The following is an 18,017-nucleotide window of genomic DNA, read 5'->3' on the forward strand; positions in this document are numbered from 1 at the left end:
CTTGTTTTGTAGGCACAATACAAAGGTGGACTCTAGTGTGGATCATACCTCTCCGGGAGCATACAGTCTAGATGAAGAGACAGGATTGTTTACAAATAATTAGTGTAAAGATAGTGTGAAAGGCCAGGAGCCTGGGACCGTGTGGAGGATAAATGTGTTTCTGTGGGGGTGTGCAGGGGCAAGAGGTGTGCATTACATCAGTGTACAACTTCTGTGTAATTCTAATCTGTGGTCTGTCGCTTCTTTGCAAGCCTGACCGGTGGCCTGACTTGGGCCAGCGAATGGCCATAGCGGTGTATTATTGCCTGTAGCCTGTCTGAAACCTGTTCAGCATGCCGCCATCACTTGACTGTCTGCTTTATTGACTCGATAAATACTTTAAAGATTGCCAGGGTAATGAAGATGACTCCTGGAAGGACATCCCCACCATCTGCTTCTGGGTCTTCTCTCACCTGTATTGCCTCTTCTCAAAAACCTGCATGCCCACACTCTGTAAAAGAAAAAAAATTGATTTGTCACTGAATTTCCATGCCTCAGCCTGGGAGAAATGTAAATGTTGTACTGGCCTTTAGTACTCTGCCTTCAAGCCTAGATTTAGAGCTGATCATTATACTTTTAGAGTAGGTTAGGTATGAAAATAGCAGCAGGTTGAAGAGTCAGAGGAAACTGTTTGCTCTCATCTGCTGGTTTGGTCAGGGTGGAAGTACGAATATTAATACAGTCCGCTTAAACAATAAAATAACTCCCAAGGAAGAAGAACTATAAACTTTAGTAAATATCAGAGATGTTAAATGCTAAAAATAAAGGCTCTTTGCAGTTGTTTGGCTCTTTAAAGAGAGTGTTTATTGGTCAGGAGGGCTGGTGTGTTTGGCCATGTTTTGCTAGCTTTTTTTCTTTTCTTTTTTTCCTTGGTATGCATGTGTGTAAGTGCATCAGAATATAAATTAGTTAATTAAGTAGGACAGTGTTTCTAGAGTGTGAAATAGTAACCTGGCTAGCCAACTTAATTAAATCCTTTGTCATTTTCCTTTTGAAACAAGTTTCATCTTGGGAGGTCACTGTGTCCTGGCTGTTGTACTTCTGAAATGTACCTTTTGACTCTATCCTCTCCTTTGTCTCCTTTTTCTCCTGTCCGGCAACTTGCACTGACTTGTCAGCTGACTTCATTCTCTCTCCCCCAGCTGTCCACTGTGCCACGACCACTAGAGACTTCTATCAGAAATCCCAAACTCTGTATGTTCCAGCTAAAGTCTAAGGAAACCTCCAGAGGCTTCCTGTTGTCTGTAGGACGTACTGTTTTTCCCAACTCCGTAGTGTGCCATAGAAGACTCTTTATAGTCTGCCTCCAAAATACTGTTTCAGCCTCATTTTTAGGCTTACTCATCCCTGGGTCCATCCAGCCCACAGACCTATCTGCTATTTCCAGCACAAACAAAATATCACCAATAGTAGCCTTACATTGGCCATTCTTAGGCGCCATTCTAAGTGTTTGGCGAGCATTGTCTGATGCCATTATTAAATTCAACATCAGAGACTTTTGTCATTTGTTCAAGGTCATGCACCTTGTGTTAGAGCTTGACTATTTTGATAGTCTCGCTTCTGGTCCCCGCATTTATGTTTCTGTGCCTTTTGCTTATATGTTTTCTATGCCTAAAATGTCTTCCTCTTCTGTCTTCTTAGACTTGGAAACTTAGGTGTTAGGCATTCCTAACAAGGTGCTTCCACAGATCTTGGTGTCTGTCTCAGTTGAGCCTGATAACATCCTTAGCAGTAGTACCATCTAGTACTACTAGGAGGAGCTGGTCCCAAATCTTAATTTTTTTTTTTTTTTCCCATTTCCCCTGCAAATAGTAGGTGCCTAATAGAATGAATGCATGGATGGATCATCAGTGTCTGACTCCTTTTGTGATTTGAGTAGAGTGTCCTTGGCCAAGTTTAAGGCTTCAGAAATTGCTGTGTGGAAAGAATGCATGTTATTTTAGCCATATCAGATTGTAGCCAGGGATAGTCCAACAAGCAAGGATCAAACGCCAACAAAGTTGTTGGTGTTTTTATTTGGGTCCAAGTGGAATATCAGAAGAATTTGGAATGGGCCTACTTATGGCAAGTTACTTATTTCTTCAGAGTTGATTGTCTGATTTGTGGCTGTATTAGTTTGCTAGTGCTGCCATAACAAAGTACCAGAGACTGGGTGGCTTAAACCTAATAAATTCATTATCTCACATTCTGGAGGCTAGAAGTCCCAGACCAAGATATTGGTGGGGTTGTTTTCTCTGGAGGCCGATCTCCTTGGCTTGCAGATGGCTGCCTTCTTGCTTGCTGTGTCCTCGCTTGGTCTTTTACTGTGTGTGCAGTGCACGTTGTGTCCAAGTGTCCTCTTCTTAAAAGGACACTAGTTACAGATGACCTTTGGAAATTGCATGTATAAGTTTAACTCCCTCCAAAACTTAACTACTCATAGCATACTGTTGACTGGAAGCCTTACTGATAACAACAACCAATTGACATGTATTTTGTATGTTATATGTATTATATACTGTATTATTACAATAAAGTAAGCTAGAGCAAATAGTTATTAAGAAAGTCATAAGGAAAACACATTTTTGGTACTATATTTAAGTGGACCTTCACAGTTCAAACCTGTGTTATTTAAGGGTCACCTGTAGTATTAAGGCCCAATCTAAAAAACTCATTTTAATTACCTTTTTAAAAGACCATATCTCCAAATATGGTCATGTTTGGAAGTACTAAGAGTTAGGACTGCAACATAGAAATTTTGGGGGAACCTATTTTAGTCCCTGGCAGTGTATTATGGAAGTTCCTCTACTTAACCCCTCCCCTTTCTGCCTTTTCCTTTTGTTTTCTTCCTTCTGGCAATTTTGTTTTACCAGAGGGCTGTTGGGAGGAGAAGCAAAGATAGAAGAAAAATACATTTATTTTGGGTGAATTTCGGGAAATAGCTGGTGGGGGGAATGGCTGAATCCATTGGTGAAAATGAGATTTTGATATTGCCTCTAGATGTGTATTGTCCTGGCACATTCTGTTCTGGTTTCCCAGACAGATGAAAGCTGGCTGTGTGTTGGAAGGCTGGGGAAGTGTCTATTCTTATATTAAGTGGAAAGGGAAATTGATAATCCAGCTTTTTCAGTTGCCTGGAAAAGTGAGAACTCTATCCTTATCTGAATTTCAGCCCTTCTTCCTAGAAGTAGCTCAGGGACTTGGTGAGCACACTGAGGGTAGGGGGCAGCCCTCTCCCGTGGCTGACAGCCTGTGTGGCACAGAAGCAGAAGCTGAGAAAACATGTGTCACCTTGAATTACTGAATTTGTGCGTCTCAGCTACGTTGTTGTTCCCCAGACCTTTTGTGAGGGGTTTTTCTTTATCCTTGTTTGTTAATTCCTACCCTTGTCTCCAGTTCTCAATTGTGGCTTATGTCTTTTCTTCCCTTTCTCTTTGTGATTATCAAGTAATTTATTAAATGGAGACAAGCTTAACTAGACATTAAATAATTGCAGGTGTGCAGCTGAATTGAGCTGCTGTCCTTTAACTAGGAACTCACAGCTGTTTGTGTTGTATTGTGTGATGAGATTACACTTTACCTCATTTGGTTACATGATCTCTTGCATATTGTAAGGTGCAAGAATGTTGAAGCTTCTGCTTTAAGCAGTACACAAAGGCTGGTATGTTCTCAGGAAACCAACATAAAAGGTACTGGGAGGTCAGGTCTGGAGTCTTTGCGATATTTTTTTCCTGGAATGTTTTTCATTTCCTTTGCCTTTTTCTTGATAGGGAGCACCTGATTTGCTCCTTGACTGTCAAATATGATCAGTTATCACATCTTAAAACTGTTTTAAAAAAACAAACAAAAAACTGTTTTTTATATTGTTAAAGCAGGGTTTTTCGGTTTCCTTCAAAGGAAGAGAGAGATCAGCAGTATGTTGGACAGATTAGTTCCTTCTGTGCTTTTATTAGACCTCATCTGCATGCTTCTTTTATACAAATTTGCCTTGTAAGAAGTGTAACTTTTACAAATGTAAGATTTAGTCATGGGTTAGGTTGTAGTGCCATCAGTTTGCTTTCTTTGTCTGGTTTCATAATTTATAATAGTTGCTAGAAGTGGACACTACTTTCACAGTATCTAGCTCAACACAGAATTTAGAGTAAGCTATTAATAAAGGATTGCTTGAGTAAACTAAGCAGTAAGCCTAATGGTTTTAATAACCAATATACATGGATCTACTCTTAGGACATACAGGTATAAGAAATGTCATGCTGCCACTTGACTGCTTTGTGACCTTGGGCATCCTACTTAAATGTCTTAATCTTTGGTTTCTTCATCTAGGTGGTTGTGAGGATTAAAGATATTTGCATTAGATATGTGCATGCACACACATTTGCATGCATGCAATGTGCCTGGCACTATTCTGGATACTGGCTACATTTGTGAACAAAGCAGACCAAGTTCCTGCCCTGGTGGGATTAAATTCTAGATCTAGTTTTTTTAATTTAATTTATTTTTATCTTAGAGAAGGAAGGAGAGAGAGAGAGAGTGTGTGAGTGGAGGAGAGGGGTGGGGGGGGGAGGGAGAGAGAGAGGGAGAGACTATGAATCCCAAGCAGGCTCCACAGCCAATATGGAGCCCGACGTGGGGCTCAATTCCATGACCCTGGAGTCATGACCTGAGCTGAAGTCAAAAGAGTCCAACGTTCAACTGACTGAGCCATCCAAGTGCCCCATATACTTTAGACTGTCTACCAGGGAGAATCCACTTGGTGGGAGAACATGATAGCTACCATTTGTGAAAAAAATTTTTTTAACTGAAATATGTAGCTAATAATGGTTTCTTTATTTGGTACATTTAAACACTGTTTCAATCTAGTACACGTCTGGCATATAGAGGGAACCTTAAAGCCCTTCCCATACTTTTTCATATCATCTACAGCTGTCTGTATTTATGGGTTTGTCTATTAAAAAAAATTGGTTAGAGTCTCTATCTAGGCTAGGGATTGTTGGTCATGGGATGCTGACTTCTCTGGGTGTTTGCTTTTAGGCTGTCTCTCAGGTTCCAGAAGGGGACTCCAAGAATGAGTTCTGAGTGACATGTTTGATCCTTTGAATCTTTTCATGGAAGTGCAGTTTGTTCAAGTAAAGTCTGGATGGCTCAGAGACTACACTGTGATGTTTAGTTTACCTAACCCTGTCTGATACACTCTTTGCTAGTGTCTACAGAAACACAAGCAGAGAAATATCCCAGGGTTTCAGACTGATTAGCTCTCTTAAACTCTTATTCTTAATGGGTGACTGAAAGAAAAAATATTTTTTTGAGATTTTTCTCTTTTTACCGATGACTAATAGAAACAAAAAGACACTGGCCATCTTTCAGAAGCATTGTAAATGTATTCTGATTGTGGGCTTCTGGAGTTCAGACGTGGGAGGGTGTTAGTGACCAGATGTCAGTTCCTTGGGGACAGGGGTGGTGGTTGTCAGTGAATCTAGAACTGTATCTTGAGAGGAATGGGCAGTGGCTTCTGTAGGGACACAGAGATGTCCGACACCTGTCATGCACTATGCTGAATGCTGGGTCTATAGTATTTGGAGTATTTGAACCAGGGCTAGCCCATAATGTATCTGTGTTGTTATGAGAGATCTATCAGGTTGAGAGCTGTGAACCCATCATATGGTTGCAGTTTGCATCCTTCCTGTGTTTCCTCTTAGGGAATAAATAATATATGATAATGAAAAAAAAGCATGTTTTTGTGGCTTTTTTTAATTGAATTTTGATTTAGGACCCTTTATGTTGTGGGTGTTTTTGAAGGTTGTGGAATTTGGTTGCTTATTGAGAATGCTTTGAGAAAATTGGATCTCTGACCTACAACCAGTCCCACATTGAATTCCTTCCACTTACTGCTACAAAGAAATACACATTTTTGTTGAAGCTGAGGGAGGGGTGTTACCTGCTTGTTTATCAGAGCCTCCAAAAGTAGCTCAGACATCCCTGATGCCTCAGCTGATGTCCTTGCTCCCTGGTTGGGTGTTTGTGTCTGAAGTACTTGCTTCCTTGGCTGTGGGTTAGGTCACAGAGCCCATTGCTATGGAGATTATTGCAAAGGAGCAGACTTAGCAGGATTGCACAAGGCTGTCCAGTGGCTGGGTTTAGACTACCTTGGAAGAATTGGCTTAAGGGCAGAGAGGAAAACTTTAGAAACCTTTCTTCCTCTTTGGTGGCGCTGATGCCAATGAAACCAGACTGAAGTTCTTGTGCCTTTTTTCAGGAATAGGGTCATATAGCTCATTGGACTTAAATTAGTTGCTGTGAATTACAGGCGGGGCTTTATGTGGGTGCCATGTGTAAATCATTGTGCTGTCCAGGTGGAGTTAATTTTTTTTTTTGAGAGAGAGAAAGCGTGAGAGCTTGAGCACGAGCAAGGGAGGGGCAGAGGGAGAGAGAGAATCTTAAGCAGGCTCCACACCCAGTGTAGAGTCTGACATGGGGCTCCATCTCACAACTGTGAGGTCATGATCTGAGCTGAAATCAAGAGTCGGACGCTTAACTCACTGAGTTACCCAAGTGCCCCAGGTGGAGTTAAATTTGATATCAGAAGAATGAGTTAGCCTAACGGAGGGTAACAGTGGGTTATTAAGGTGTTCTTCAGTACAACCAGAAATTTTCACTCCATAATGTTTTTACTGTAACTTCTCATTCTTGGTGTTGAATCAGGCCCACATGGCCATTCTGATGGTTTGGAAAAGTTTTTGCCCATGAGAGTGGTCTTCTTAAAGATGGTGAATCAGAATCATCTCATCGTTGCAGGTAAGGAGGTACTTTTGTTCTCTGAGTTTGCTGCAAGCATGTGCTGACTCAGAGAGGAAAGGGCAAAACCAGACATTTTTCTTTCTGTTGAATCTTTTCATGATGAGGGTTTTGTCCTTTTAATAAAATAAGCCAGAGCTCTAAACTTTATTAAGTGAGAGGTCTGGGGCAAAGGAGAAATGATGCAAAATGCTATCCTGTTTCTTAGAAAACTTTACTGGTACCTTTTGAGCTGTGCCCATTGGCTCATTGTTTCAGAAACATCACACAAAATGTCTTACTCCTTTTTCTAGTTGGCTCTCTTTAAACTTTTCTTAGGGGAACCTGGGTGGCTCAGTTGGTTAAGTGTCTGACTCTTGATTTTGGCTCAGGTCATGATCTCACAGTTCGTGAGTTCAAGCCCCATTTGGGGCTCTGTGCTGACACTGTGGAGCCTGTTTGAGATTCTCTCTCTCTGCTCCTCCCCCACTCACGCACGCACTTTTTCTCTGTCTCTCAAAAACAAATCAACGTAAAAAAAATAAAATTTTCTTAAAAAAATGCCAAAACTTTTCCAAGCCAGCTAAATAAACCCAAATAGGGAATGATCTGAAATGACTTAGACAAAGCAAATGATTCTGACTTTCCCAGCTGGGGGACTTTGTCTTCTTGAAGGCCAGCCCTCTAAATTATGGGAAGATCCAAAGCAAAATTGAGTTAAATAAGTCCCCTAATTCCCATAAGTAATTTCTAAATTATCCTTTTATATACCTTACTTGTAATGCAGCTTGCAAGTGAGTATCACTGTGAGAGCTACAGTTTGTTAGGGTTTAGATCTTAATTAGCTCATGAGAGTGCATCCTTTTGAAGTTGTATACAACAGGTTGTTGGCTAGTTTTCCAAAAGCAATTAAAATGCCCACTGTTATAATTAAGCTTGTTACTGGTTGTATGTTCTAGTTATAGAATGTATTTGACAATTAAAGAAACTGAGAGTGAGGCTTTTGGCTGGGCTTTTTGGGATGTAGTACACTGACTGCCACCTTAATACTCTGTAAGGAGAGTCAAGTGGTATGTATGGGAAGTACATCGTAGGTCATGTCTTAGACCTTTGAGTATTTATTGTTACTCCATAAGTAAAAGCAACTATAGGTTTGTTTTTGTTTTTTAATTGAAGTATAATTAACATAGTGTTATATTAGTTTCAGGTGTACAATGTAATGATTCAACAGTTCTATACATGACTCGGTGCTCATCATGGTAACAGATTTTTAGGCAAGTGCTAAAGTTCGGGAGTGTGAATTCCTGATTATATACTACTGTATATACAGGAGACAAAAATCCAAACGTCCAAATTACAGTCTTTAGCTGAAAGTCCTTTTTATAAAGCTTTGCCTTATCTTTTAAGAAGGTTGCTTGACTCTGACAGTGAACATTTAATCTGTTAAGCTAACATCTCCATTGCTGTGATCAAATTTTTTTTTATCTGGTTGTTGAAAGGGAAGTTTGGGAGAAATGCCGCCAGGTACAAGATGTGGTTAATGTCTGTTTCTGAACTGCGTACAGCGTGTAGAAGTTGTTAAACTGCACGCCCACCATGGCACAGTGAGATTTGGTCTGGCCCATGGGAGAAGCTGTGATGGTCAGGGCTGATCTTGATGGCAGATACAGTTCTTCACAGTTTCCTTTGCATGCTGCATGACTTCTATTCTTTCCTTTCTCCTGTTGACCATTTTGGACCGTTTCTTTGTTCCTTAACACCAAAATGGCATGGTGACTGAGACCATGGGACAAATGAGTCATTTATTGGACAGGTGAAAATCAGTATTTAAAGTGAAGTTGGGCTTTTCTCGTGTATTTTATTTTGAAATACATTCAGCACTCAAAGGAAAATGGACCACTTAGTTTTGTGATTCCATCCCTTTGCCTTGCCTGTTAGTGCCCTCCCCCGCCCCCCCCATGCAATTAACATGAAAATGATGGTTAAAAATGAGCTTAGCATTTAGAGCTGGGCTGGAGGAAGGCTTCATAGCATGTTAAAATCGGAGAAAAAGAGAAAAGGGCAAGTGTTTTGTGATTATTACTTGGTTTTGAGGAATAGTGAAAGAATTGAGTCTTATAAATGTACTTCTTACCAGAGTTATTTTAAGGTTGTGATTAATGATAAAATTATTTTTATTGTACAAAAAATTAGAATTATTAGAGATACACTATTTATTTATGGCTCTCTAGATATATATATGTTAAACCTATAATATATTAGTATGAAATAAATTTAAAGGCTCGTGAGTCTGAGGACACTTGCTTTAAATTCATTTATACAGGTACTTTCTGTGCTTCCTTTGTAGCAAGTTTTCCATAATTTATTTCTAGTCATGTAGAAATACAGGAGAAAAAAAACAACCAGATTATTAGCTTGGTTCCTTTGAGTTTTACAATTTTCCCATGTACAGAACAAAATAAAACCAGTCTTTGGTGAAGTCCTATGAGATAAGATTACTGGTTCTGAGGAAATGACTATCTCCAAAGTGTACATCTGTATGTAATATGTTGTATGCATTATGTGTGGTGTTTTATAGTTAAGATACAGCATAATCATCATGAAATAATGCACATGAAATGAGATGTTACAATAAGATGAGCTTGGCTTAAAAAGAAACAAAGAATAAACATGGAATTTCTAAGCAGTTTTACTTGTAGGTCTAATGAGTCTAATTAGTCTTACTCATAGCTCAGATGTCCGCTTTGGTATGCTTTACTGCATAAAGTCGTATTCAGCCTCCCAATTCAGAGTAATTCCCCTCCTTTGTGCCCCGTAGCATCCCATGCTTCCCTCATTGTGGCACTTCCTGATCTATATTGTGTATTCCTCCATTTGAGTATAAAGTGTTAGGACATGAGCAGGTAATTATGCTTTTTATTTTGCCTTTTATTTTACTTTTCCCCTCTGAATTCCTTTTTAAAAAAATTAAAATGTCATTGACACACAATAAACTTCAAATAAAGTGTGTGACGCGTTAAGTTTTGACCTAGTATATACTCGTGAAAGCATCCCACAGTTAGGGTAATGAACATATTTAGCACCCTCAGAAGTTTCCTCTTGCCTTTTTGTAATACTTCCCTCCTCCCTCTTTCTCCTCTTTGTACTGATATGTTGTTTTTTTTTTTTTATCACTGTAGATTACTTGGCATATCCAATAATTTTATATAAATGGCATCTCCTACAGTTTGTACTCTTTTCTTTTGTCTGGCTTCTTTCACTCAGCATAATTATTTTCAGATTCATCCATGTAATAGCATGTATTGATAGTTTCCTTTTTATTGCTTAATATTCTTCTGTTGGTTGGATATATTTAAGTTTGTTTATCCACTCATCTCTTTTTGGGCATTTCCATTTTCTGCCATTATAAATAAAACTATGAATACTGGCATGTGAATATGCCATGAATATTGGCATACAAGCCTTTGTATGGACCTCTACTTTCATTTCTCCTAGGTAAATCCCTGGGAATGGAATGTCTGTGTCATATGACAGGAATATGTTTAAATTTATAAGAAACTGCCAAACAGTTTTATAAAGTCTTTGTATCATTTTACATTCCTACCAACAGTGAATGAGAGTTCTAGTTCCTTCATATTCTTGCTAACAGTTGGTATGATAAATATTTTAAAAATTTTAGCCATTCTCATAGGCATGTAATAGAACCTCACTGTGGTTTAAGTTTGTATTTCCCTAACGGCTAGTGATGTTAACTGTCTCTTCATGTGCTTTTGTCCATATAGCTTCCTTTGAGAAGGCTATGCTTAAATTTTTTGTCCTTTTTTTTTTGAAAGGTTGTTTTCTTACTGAATTTCAAGAATTCTTTGTGTATTCTGAATTCTTTTATCAAATGTATGATTTGCAAATATATTTTACCATCTTACAGGTTTGTCTTTTCGTTCTCATTAAGAATGTCTTTTGAAGGGCAGAAGTTTTAATTTTGGTGAAGTATAAATACCAGTTTGTTATTTTATGGATTATATTTCTGGTGTCTTAGTTAAGAAATCTTTGCATAACCAAAGTCACAAAGATTTTTTTCCAGAAGTTTTGTAGTGTTAGATTTTACATTTAGGTCTGTGATTAATTTTGAGTTAATTTTAGTATGATGTGAGGTATGGATGAAATTGATTTTTTTTATATGGATATTCAGTTGTTTCCACATCATGTGTTTAAAAGACTATCTTTTCTCCATTGAATTGCCTTTGTACTTTTGTCAAAATTTGATGTTTCTGTATGTGTGGATCTATTTAAGATTCCCTATTCTATTCCAATAGTTTTATGCTTATCCCTTCTTCAATAATCATACTGTCTTGCTTATTGTAGGTTTATATTGTCTTAAAATCGAATAGTAAGTCTTCCAACTTCACCATTTGTCTACATTGTTTGTACTATTTAGCGCCTTTGCCTTTCCATGTAAATTTCATTTAAAAAAAAAAAAAAAGTTTATTCGTTTATTTTGAGAGACAGAGAGAACCAGCTGGGGAGAGGGGCAGAGGGAGAGAGAGAATCACAAGCAGGCTCTGTGCTGTCATGTGGGGCTTGAGCCCATGAACCTTGAGATCATGACCTGAGCCAAAATCAAGAGTCAAACATTTAACCGACTGACCCCCGGCCCCATCCCCAGTACCCCACCATGTAGATTTTAGAATCATCTTGCTTATTATCTGAATATCCTCCTGGGATTTTGATTGAAATTGTATTAAAGCTGTAGATGAGTTTTGGGAGCATTGTTTACCATATTGGGTCTTCAAATTTATGATCATAGTTATGTCCCTCTACTTATATTGATCTTTTTTGATTTCTTTTCATCAACATCTTGTAGTGTTCAGCATACTTGTCACATATATATTTTATAATTATTCTTTTTACATAGCTTTCATTCATAAGATTCAGAGACTTCTCTTTGGTGCTTTTCATGTTTATATTACATCCTTCTATTAATAACTTCTCTGGTATTAGCCTTCAGTATTGCTTAAGTTTTCCAAAGGCAAACTTTCTAAAGTTTTCCAAAGAGGAAGCCAAATGAAATTTGGAGTCAAATCTGCCATAGGAGATTATTGACTACCTAGGTTGCCCTGCTTGGATTTAACTCTTTGGCTTATATAATTTCTCTTGAGGCATAAGCCAAAAACAGTGATACCATATAATTCCAACTGTGGTTAAAAGAAGGATTTTAAATGGCTGAAGAGCTGACCACTTTTTATGCTGCTTATATTGAGAGGCCACTGGTAGTTTGTGAAACACTGTCAGTGTTTCTTACCCAGAAAGCAGTTGAGGACATATTTTAGGTTGGGAACAGAGAATTCACAGGCTGGTGGAGTGCTGTAGTGGAAGGATTCCTCAGGGATCATCAGTTCACAGAAAGGGAAAGAAACACTCGGTTACTTGGTTTCCTTGGAGAAACATCTTCTCAGTGAGCTCTTCCTGAAATGCATTCTGTTTCCATCGGAATCCAGATTCCTAGCCCTTCCCACTGAACCGATTATGTCCATTGAGCGTAGGCAGTCAGAATGGAGAGATGAAGGGTCGGTGTTAGAGCTGAGGTGGCTGTTGACCAGAGATGATGCTGTGCCCAGTGGGATTGTTAGGAGAACTTCCTGTGCGGGACAGATGTGAGTGGTGATTGCTCACATACACTAGTGGAGTTACCTTCTGCCAAGCACTATTCTAAATGATTGATGTATATGAACTGGTCTGATCTTAACAACCTTGTGAGGTATACATACTATGATCATTCCATTTTGTGAGTGAGCAAAATGAAGCACAGAGCAAAATCAGGAATTTTTCCAGTAGGTGATGGAGGCGGGAGAGGAATCTAGGCAGTCTGGCCCTAGAGTACACATTTGTAGCCACTACACTTGTTTGTCAGATGGTCAGAGAGCATGTCTGTTAGGAGATCCTGTAGGTGAATGATCCCTACAAACCTCTCTGCTAGTCTTGGAGACCGTGGGGTTCAGTTTTCTTGAGTTTTAAAATAAGAGAGACTTCTGTCAGTGATAAGATGGACACTTCATTTCTGAAGTTCTAAATTTAAAGCTCTTTGGAACATACAGGTTTTCAAATAGAAAATGTGTGTGTGTAAAAGTTTCACTGCTTTAAAAGTCTTCCTCTCCCACAACTACATAGTCTCTGGTTTTTTTTTAAATTTTTTTTTTTTTTTTCAACGTTTTTTTTTTTATTTATTTTTGGGACAGAGAGAGACACAGCATGAACGGGGGAGGGGCAGAGAGAGAGGGAGACACAGAATTGGAAACAGGCTCCAGGCTCCGGGCCATCAGCCCAGAGCCCGACGCGGGGCTCGAACTCACGGACCGCGAGATCGTGACCTGGCTGAAGTCGGACGCTTAACCGACTGCGCCACCCAGGCGCCCCAACATAGTCTCTGGTTTAAATGTTTGTTTCCCAAGTCTTTTCCCAAGGAAGGACATACTCAGGCTTATATCTAAATGGAATTGAATGGGCCTTTCTTTGATTTATAATGTGGCAGCAGGAGACTGTTTGGCTATGCATACCTCTACGGGGCCAGGTATAAGCAGTTTTAAAGAATCCTAGCCACTAAAATAAGCAGGTGTTGGTAGGCAGAGGCTATGGAGTGGCTGCCTGGCTCTGGCTGGCAAAACATTCCTGGGTGGCATTTGCCACCAGTTCCCTGGGTGTGGGCACCAGAGAGTGTAGGGGAGGAGTTGGCCTGATGAGCTCTGTGTTTGTGGCACCTTATGGAAACTTTATAGTGTTTTAGCTGCTCTCTCTTGGGTGGGCATAGAGCCATGCTTGGCCCTAACTCTTAGAGGAAATGGGACAGAGAAGTGGACAATGTTCTGGACTGTGTGGAGGATGGAGACCACAAGGAAGGGATGGAAGGGAGCAGAATAAAAGGGAAAAGCAGTGATTTTAGATGTACTTTGCTTCAGGTTTTCCAGCATCAGGGAAACCATGCACCTCCAGCAGTGTGTAGAATTTGTGCTTTGGGAAGGAAGTAGGTCTTTTTGAGTGTAATCTGGAGTGATTCCTTCTTGAAGGAGGAAATGAAGATGATTGAGAGGCTCTCTGTCTCTCTCATACATACGTACATATCTTGTTTTGCTAATTACAGGGCAGTTGGATAGACCTCATCCACTGTTTTAATCTTTGGGTGTGAGTAAATAAGAGAGACATACTGGGTAGGAGGAGAGTCTTTTTGTCCCTGCTAACAAGGGAGGCCAAAGGTGGCATTTGAACTTTTGACTCTTCAATTTAAATTCCTCACAATTTATTGGGAGCCTGTTATGTGCCAGGTACATCACACGGACATGGGATATGGCATCTAAAGGCTAACTGTTGAAACGGTTTATGTTGGTCTGGATATACTTCCACTAATCTGTATTTGTCATATAAGACAAAGATTATCATTGAAATTTATATTAAAAATTATCCTTTAAAACTATTCAGCACATGTTACCATTCTTAGAATGTGGGGGCATATTGGGATCTTTAGTGGGTATATTTGTTTCCTGTGTCCTGTTGTAACAAATTACTATAAATTTAGTGGCTTAAAACAACACAGATTTATTATCTTGCAGTTCCATAGGTTAGAAGTCCAACATGAGTCTCCCTAGGCTAAAATCAAGGTGTTAGTAGGGCTGGAGGCTTCTTCTGGAGGTTGGAGGGCAGATTCTGTTACCTGTGTTTTCCAGCTTCTAGAGGCTTTTGCATTCCGTGGTGTGCGGTCCCTTCCTTCATCTTCAGAGCCAGCAATAGCAGATTGAGTCCTTCTCATGATGCCATCTCTCTTATTCCCACTTCATAGTCTTATCCTCCTCTTCTATTTAAGAACCTTTGAGATTATATTAGGCCCACTTGGACAATCCAGGATCATCCCCTTATTTCATTTTATTATTATTAAAAAACATTTTTTTTTTTTTTGAGAGAAAGAGAGAGGCAGAGGGAGGGAGAGAGAAAATCTTAAGCAGGCTTCATGCCTAGCATTGAGCCCGATGCGGGGCTCCATCTCATGAGCTTTGAGATCATGACCTTAGCTGAAATGCTTAACTGACTGAGCCACCCACATGCCCCCAGGATAATCCCCTTATTTTAAGATTTGCTGACCAGCATCCTTAATTCCATCTACAACCTTAATCCCCCTTTGTCCTGTAACATGATACATTCATAGATTACAGGAAGTAAGGAAATTTGACATCTCTGGGGAGCCTTTATTCTACTTTCCACAGTAGTGCCGAGTTTTTCCAATTTTGCTGATTCCTCTAGTCAAGTGAAATTGTATAATGACCCTTACAGTCCTTTGCATAATGGATTGTAACATGTGAATGTGTCCTGTGTATGTAGTGGCGGGAGGCGTAACATTCATTGCCTTAAAGCCTCACACCTCTTCATTGGGATAAAACCCCAACCACCTAAACATGTAATGATCAATTAGTTTTGTAGAATCTCAGTGTTGGAAAGAAGCCGCTTAGCTGGCCTGGCTTGAAGATGCCCTGTTGTGTCTCTTCTACATGAGTGTCCCACCTTTGCCGACATGGGATGGCCTGGTTTGGCAGATGAGGTCGTCTGTGAACAGCTCCATTTTCCTGGTAGGAAGTTCCTGCTTTATATTGAGGGGAAGTCTGTCTTTTTGCAATAGAACCTATTGGTTCTTTCTTGTTTTACTCTCTGGGGGTCATATTAAATAAATCTAATTTCCTCTTTCATACTTGAAGCCCTTGAGATTTGTTTTTAAAGACTGCTATCGTATCCCCCAAGTATTCAGACTAAAAATTCTCACTATCTTCAACTGGGTCTCACTTGAAACTGTTTTGAGACTTTTTTCCATCCTGGTCACTCTCCTGAGTATGATATAGCACGAGGCAGTGGGGACTGACTGAAGGATGATTTAATAGGAGCCTTTAAATGCCTGGGGAATTGTCATACAGAGGAGGCTGGTAAGATCTTTGCCATCACCACGGAAACAAGAGATCACAGGCTTATATTGTGGCTAAAGAGATTTAGGTGTCAGGAAACCTGTCTTAACCTCATGGATTGAGATAGTGCAGAGGACTGCCATGGGAAGTTGAGGGATCTTTTGCCCTAGAAATGTGTAAGGCAAGCCTTTAACCTCAGAATTCATTTATTTTGTAGAAGAGATTTTGCTTTTAGTTAAATGTTCTGTTTAAAGTATTCTTGTCATTGCTTGTCATCTATGCCTGATGCCCGGATTTCCCTCCTGTGTTGGTTCATTGGATGTAAGGCATCATCATCATGACTGCTGTTAATCACAGGGGGAAGGAATATGGTTCAGGGCTTTATGAAGGAAGGGAAACAGTGGCGTAGCTCAGGATAATTAATAGCAAGTGGAGTGACAGTTTGATTCCCTGGTAGGAACCCTGGCATTGTTGAAGGAAAAAATCACTTTATTCTTTCATAGAGAGAGGCAGCTGTAATTCTGGTTGGATAGAATCCAATTAAAAGGAACTGACATGCAAATTGATGATCAGACAGTGTGAGCATAGAAAAAGTCCAAGAAGAGTTCTGTAAGAAGTGGCAGCGAACAGTGTAAGTGATTTGGCACGGTAATATGCATAAGAAAAATGGAAACATATGGGTTGGCTACCTGAGCAATTATAAGTCTGGAATCTCAGCCAGGAGGGAGGAGGAGATTGGTTGATTTGGTGGGTTTATAGTTACTAAACTTTTAGACATTTTGTTTGGAGTTGAGGCATACATTTTAGGAATTACAGCCTTTCACAGTAGAGTGATTACACATCAACCCTTGAAGGTTATAGGTTTCCAAATTGGTGGTGATTAAATATAATATTCCCAAGAATAAATGATGGGAATCCAAGCCTGGCTCTTGGAAAGAAGATCTCATGGTACAGATATACGTCACCTGACCTCATGCTGTGTCCTCAAAGATTGCGTGAGAATTGACTCCTAAATTTAGGCTGAAATAAGAGAGCTTGCCATTTATAGTAATGCTATTATGAATCATTTTCTAAAGTGAAAAATCCTTTTTATAACCAAAGTCATGCCCAGTTTATCTCTTGAGTAAATTCATAAGTCCATATATTAGGTTTGCTGAAACAAAGGTATTTTTCTTTGAAATGAAATAATTACAGGGACACATAGCAGTGAAGCTTTAGAATAACAGGAAAAAAAATGGGCATAATTTTGTAAGAAGTCAGTATATTGCTTTTTAGGGAGGAAAATTCTGCTTAAGAAGTCAGATAGCTTCTGCTGCTATTACAGGAGGAGAACGCTGCCTGGCAGATTGCAGGGAGATTTATTAGGATCTTTTGGGAACTGCAGCAGAAATGGCTATGAAATGTTTTGAAGAAGGGGGAAATAGGACCACAGCATTTACAAGGCTTGATTCAGAGGAAAACCAAAGAAGGTGAAATGGAGTTCACCCTGAGCGAGCTGTGGAAGACTGAGAAGCTCAGGGGATACTTGCACGGACAGCAGCAGCAGCAGCAAGAAGAGACCAGACAGTGCTCTCAGCACGAGAGCACCCAGTTGTCATGCTGGTCTGCGGCAAGGAACGTCACCAGAGGGGATGCAGAATGCCAGGGTCAGTTTTTGTTGGTTGAGGTGCGAGGCTGCATGTCCTGTAAGCCCTGTGAGGTTTAGCCTCCAGCCACCACGCGCTCTCCCCGTGGCTGTCACCGTTACTTTGCACCTTCCTGGAATGCTCTTAACCTCAGGGCCCTCCCTGAAACTCCCTCACTTGGAGTTTCTGCTAGAAGCACCTTTATCAGGGAGACCTTTCCTGATTATCTAAAGCAAGCGCTTTCTCTTCCCTTACTCTGTGTTATTTTTCTTCATTGCAGTCATTTCCCCCCCAAGCATGTGCTTGTTAAATGTTTTTCCCTTCTCTGTCCATCAGAAGTAAGTTCCATGAGAGTTGAGGCCCACTTTGTTTCTCAGCACTGTATTCCTAGCACCTGATTCCACAACCATTTGTGAAAGCAATTTTTAGGAAGTCTCTGTGCTTCTCACGGTTATAAGAGCTGGGAATGAGAAGGGGAATGGAGGACTCTGTTGCTGTCCTGTATTTCATAATATACTATATAATTATAATAGTTATAAAAGCCTGAGCACAGAATGCTGTGAGCTTTGAGAAATAAGCTGGGGATAGTCCTTCCAAAACTGAATCCAGAGTGATACAGTTTTCTTTGGTGGTCAAGACAAGGAAGGACATTGTAGGCTGACAAAAGAGG

The 18,017-nt window shown here is 39.9% G+C and overlaps 1 protein-coding gene and 1 long non-coding RNA gene across 5 annotated transcripts in view; one reads left to right on the forward strand and one right to left on the reverse strand.

Annotated features, from left to right (window-relative positions):
- Positions 1 to 18,017, forward strand: part of AUTS2 (activator of transcription and developmental regulator AUTS2) — a 1,119,628-nt gene that overhangs the window by 98,784 nt on the left and 1,002,827 nt on the right. The gene's annotated exons all lie outside the window — the stretch shown is intronic.
- On the reverse strand, positions 342 to 6,175 carry LOC132689678 (uncharacterized). The gene is made up of 2 exons (XR_009615112.2): positions 5,954 to 6,175; positions 342 to 490 (listed from the first exon to the last, which is right to left on the reverse strand). It is a non-coding gene; the product is annotated as an uncharacterized LOC132689678 (long non-coding RNA).

This window comes from Panthera onca, chromosome E3, assembly GCF_046562875.1.
Source record: "Panthera onca isolate mPanOnc1 chromosome E3, mPanOnc1 haplotype 2, whole genome shotgun sequence".
In the NCBI taxonomy this organism is placed as follows: domain Eukaryota; kingdom Metazoa; phylum Chordata; class Mammalia; order Carnivora; family Felidae; genus Panthera; species Panthera onca.